Source organism: Elephantulus edwardii, unplaced genomic scaffold (assembly GCF_000299155.1).
Source record: "Elephantulus edwardii isolate Elephantulus edwardi_28Jun2011 unplaced genomic scaffold, EleEdw1.0 scaffold00020, whole genome shotgun sequence".
Taxonomy (NCBI): domain Eukaryota; kingdom Metazoa; phylum Chordata; class Mammalia; order Macroscelidea; family Macroscelididae; genus Elephantulus; species Elephantulus edwardii.
This window is the reverse complement of record NW_006399770.1, coordinates 16,779,297-16,784,440: the sequence shown is the minus strand read 5'-3', so window position 1 is coordinate 16,784,440 and position 5,144 is coordinate 16,779,297. Positions and strand designations below refer to the sequence as shown.

Sequence of the window (5,144 nt, the reverse complement as noted above, 5' to 3'; positions counted from 1 at the left end):
TGATTTCATCTCCTTGTCAAAAATCAGTTGACCATAGAAAGATGGGCTGATCTCCTGATTCTCAATTTTATTCCATTGATCTATGTGTCTGTCATTGTACCAGTACCATGCTGTCTTTACCACTACGGCAGTATAGTAGGATTTGAAATCAGGGAGTGAGATACCTTTTCAATCTCTATGTAGAACAGATCATCCAGGAGTCTGGGCTCTTTGAGAAGGAATGTGATATCAGGATTGGAAGAAGGCTCACTAACAGCCTCTATTATGCAGATGATACAGCCTTGCTTGCTGAAACACAAGAAGATGTGAGTCATATGCTGCAGAAGGTCAAGGACTGCAGCCTTCAACATGGATTGAAGATCAACATCAAGAAAACAAAGATAGGAAAAGAAATCAAGAAGACACATGCACCGGGTAGATCTCTGTCAAAAACTTCTCCAAATGGTGAGGATGTTAGTTTTAAAACGGAAGTGCAGGGAGACGTCGTGTAGAGGTATTCAGAAAGGTCCAGCGTCTGACCTGCCATCACAGGGTGACCTCCAACATAGCCTCTAACAAAACCAGGCTGTCCTGAGCCCCTGGTAACAGAACTGTTTACCTGTATACCAAGAAGTTTTGAAAAGCACCGAAATCTGCTTGTGGTGTGTGCCCGGGCCAGCTAAGAGGGGTCCGTGAGACCTAAAGTTCTCATGAGGCTGTCAAAACAAAAAACCATGTCAGCAGAGCTCACGGTGACTCCATGGGTGCTAAGTGTGACAGGGTCAATCTTGCTTTCCTTATTGAGGAGCAGAAAATTATTGTGAAAGTACTGAAGGCACAAGCACAAAGTTAGAAAGCTAAAGAAAAAATGGTATATCTTTAATAAAATCATATGATTTGTTCTGTTTTTTAAAAAACACCCAAAAACTGAAGTGCAGAGGGTGCTGTTTCGTTGAGCACTTAGAAGGTTGGTCGGGCCTTTTCTTGGGGGGCCTCCTGCCTTCTGAGGGGATGAATGAGGACAGGCTTCCTCTCATGGGGTCCTGACTGATAGACCTGACCAAGGTGCCAGCTATTCAACAGAAAACAACGGTGGCATTTCTAAACACAGTACAGTTCCTCAACCAGTTTTCAACAGTTTGTGTGGAGAAACTGGCTGACCTTTCTCCTTGAATCCAACAAATTGAAACAACTGTCAATATTTTGACAATGTAAAAAGACACAAAATAAAAAATAACAAAATTTAAAAAAAAAAGAAAACAAAGATAATCACCACTGGGCCAATTCACATGGTGATAGATAGTGAAGAGGGTAAGATTATTGATTATTAACAATTTCAGCTTGCTTGGCTCTGCAATCAACACTCTTGGTACCAGCATCCAGGAAATCAAAAGATTAATTGCGTTGGGGAAATCTGCTGCAAGGGAATTCTCCAGTGTACTGAACAACAATGCTGTCACCCTGGAAACTAAGGTCTGATTGATCCAGGTGATGATCTTCACATTTACTTGTTGTGCATCAGAGAGCTGGGCAATATTTAAGGATGACAGAAGAAGAATCAGTGCCTTTGAGTTGTGGTGCTGGAAGAGTTATTGGATATACCATGCATGGACTGCTAGGAGAACAAACAGGTTTATCCTGGAAAAGGTAAAACTAGGCTGCTTCTTAGACACAAGGATTTTCAAGCTCCATCTGACATACTTGGGGCATGTTGCAAGGAGGGACCAGTCCTTAGAGAGGGACATCATGCTTGAAAGAGTGGAGGAACAGCACAGGAGAGGGAGACCGTGGATTAGAGAGATTGATTCAGTGACTAGGGTAAGGAGGGGTAGATGCGACAGAATGAAGTTGGCTCAATATAAAGCAGGGTTCAGAGCTATTGTACATACGGTCGTATGAGTCGCAAGTGACTCAATGACATTTAACAACAATGACATGAAATGGCACTTTTCCTAGTATCATTGATGAGGGAGCTCTGGTGGTGGTGTAGGAAGGAGTTGTGTTACCAACTGAAAGGCATGTGGTTTGAATCATCCACCTGCTGTGCTAGAGAAAGATGGGCGGTCCCCTGTCCTAGAATTTATTGCTTCTGAAAACCCAGTGACGGGTCAGCTATGAGTAGGTTCTGACTGTACAGTGTATAACAACAATGTACTTGTTGATGATTCATTTCACTGGAATCCTGGAAGTCTGGTTATTTAAGCAGCACACTTCTGATAATTAATATAGTTTTATCATAAATTAAGTGATCTTTCTTTTTTATATCCTATACTTTCCTAGATTACAATTAAAATACAAGCTCATAAAGACTTAGCTCTTGTGGCCTAGTGGCAAGAAGCTGCAATCCTGGAAGATCTCAGTTCAAGGCCACCAGCTGCTCTGAGGGAGAAGGATAAGCAATCTCCTCCCATGCAATTAACTGTCTCTGAAAACCCGCCAGAGGGTCAGCTATGGGTCGGTCACTCTGTGGTACACAGCAACAACATCTTAAAGATACAAACATAAACTTTTAGAGACCTGCATAATTTGTTAGATTGTTTTCTATTTCACAACACAATTCACCTCCATTATCTTTGAATGTTTAATGAACTTCTTGAAAATATGTCTGTAACATAAAAATGAAAATATCAAGACTTAGGTAAAGAGACATTTTATTTGAGGAAAGACATTTTACAAAGAATGTTATAATCTCAGACACTCAAAATCAAACAGAGAAAGATATTTATAGGGTATAGAGGAGTATGTAAAGGCTAGTAGAGACACTTCAAGGGCAAGGAGAGATGACCAGTGATTTCTGGAAAGAACAGTTGTCATGGAGTCTAAATGAATCTTTTGATACGTCCAGCTACTAGATGAAAGGTTAAAGACTTGAGTTTCCTTAGGGGTAGCTTGAAGAAAGTCCTGGCAATCTACTTCAGAAAAAGCAGCCCTTGAAAACACTGTGGAGCACAGTTCTACTTTAATATATATGTAAGTTCCATGTATCAGAATCAACTTTGCAGGTGGCATGATGGTCAATTGATTATCAGGATAACCAAAATGAGAGCGCTGTCCCAATTCCTAGCTGTTGCTTAGGTTTGAGGACAGAGTATGAAGGTCTGTAAAGAGGAGAGAAGCTTGACTGATAAAGCTTGATTGATAAAGACAAATTAGAAGCTAAGAAATGGGAAACTGTAAATTCTTGGTCAATAATGTTGTTGTTGTGTACCATAGAGTCAGAACAGACCCATAGCTGAAACACATGGCGGGTTTTCAGAGGCAGTTAATCACATGGGAGATTGCCCATCCTTCTTCCACAGAGCGGCTGGCCTCGAACTTCATGTCTTTGGGATTGCAGCACAGCTTCTTGTGACTAGGCCATCAGAGCTTTTTATTAATGACTTACAAAAATAAAAAGCAACACTTGAAACAATTTTGAAAAGTAATTTAAAGATCATTATTAGCTTAAGAAAACAGCAGATATTTAGTCACATGCATATTAATCTTAAATTTAGTTACCAGATAACCTGCTGGACAACTCACTCGATCATTCTATCCAATACAAATCTGTGATGTCCACCTCTACCCCACCTTCCCGTCAGCAGAAGAATTGGTTAGACTGGCCATGCAAATGAAAGTCTAAATAATAGAAATAGATTTTACCACCAAATATATAGAAGAAACTAGTTTCGTTTAAATAGCTTCAATAGGCAGATTTTTAAAAGATCAAGTAGTTTCTGCTTCTTGTGACATGAATCTCCTAATGGCCTTTAGTAAAAAGAAATAACAGTCTGTCCATAAACATAATCACTACTCCATTTAATTTACTTAAATGGGTATGGCCTTAGGATTTGAATCTAGGAGTGTTAGCTAGTCTAGAATATTGCAAAGTATAATTCTACACTAAAGAAATAAGTAAAAGGAAAGACAGATGGTTTTTATGCTTCATTGATCCAAACAACTGATCCTCCTGCAGAATCTCTAATCATTTCTTTTCCTCAAGTACTGATTGATAAATATGGACTATGACCTATCATAAAAAGACATAACATCTAAAAGTCACCAGAGAAATAAAACGATTACTTTTCTCAACTGCCTATTCAGTATATTTTCTGAGATACAGAGCACATACATACAATGTACCATAAAATGCTAATGTTTTCATACATCTCACTACTGACAGAAGAGCAAAGCAGGAGAAAATCAATGAAGCAAGACTCTTAACTTCCTTCTTTGACATCTACCTTTGCAGGAACATTTATCTTCAAGGCATTTGGGGAAATTATCCTTTCTGTCTGGTTTCCTTTGTTCTCACAGATAGTGAGTATGAGGTGAGAAAGACAAGGATATATTCTAACAAACGCTAGGTTTTGGCGACCTGGGAAATAGAAATGACTTTTGTTGTTTACTTTAGTTCACTTTATTTTTGCAATTTCTGCAATGAATCAGATTCTGATAATTTTTGTACTTTGTGCTAAAATTCACCAAATTATAGCTACACGGGCAGCCACATTTTATAAATCCCTGCCATTTTAATCTTACTGATTCCATTTGCTAAGTTAAATTTTCACTTAGAAATAAACATACAATGTAAAAGACGATTCTACTAGAAATAAATGAACATTAAGAGTGCTTAGGTCTATGTTTTTGCTTCCAAAACTTCAAGATGATGATGGTGTTTTGTTGTTCTTCATTTTTCTTCTTACAAACATAAATACTATTTCCTATATTTCATTTCTCTATATTTAGAATGACTAAAAACCAGTATTATGTCTTTCCATTTTATAAATGAGGAAACACCATCCAATAATTAAAAGCACTAACAACATGATATATTAATCTAACATCATGGTTTAGATCCTATACTATATTTCTTAACTCCTGATCAGCATTCTAACCTGCATGGTATATGTTAATATTTGTTTGAAACATGGTTACTAATGCTTATTAAACATCAATACATGTGCTCATGAGCTTCATTTCTTCAGTTGTCTCTTTGCACATCAATTTCCCTTTTTACAACATTATTCCTATTTATGAATAATCATTTCTTAAACAATACCTTCAGTACACACACCGAAAAAATTCCCATAACTTTATATTTCTTCATCCCTATTTCTCAGTATCTTCCTCAAAAGAAAAGTCTGTAACTACTGCCTTGGTATGTTGTTGTTGTTGTTGTTGTT

General features: G+C 37.8%; 1 protein-coding gene and 1 pseudogene across 2 annotated transcripts in view; both read left to right on the top strand.

Annotated features, from left to right (window-relative positions):
• LOC102853268 overlaps positions 1 to 2,307 on the top strand; it is a 16,426-nt pseudogene extending 14,119 nt beyond the window's left edge.
• The window catches only part of OLFM3 (olfactomedin 3), a 383,079-nt gene that overhangs the window by 349,149 nt on the left and 28,786 nt on the right, over positions 1 to 5,144 (top strand). The gene's annotated exons all lie outside the window — the stretch shown is intronic.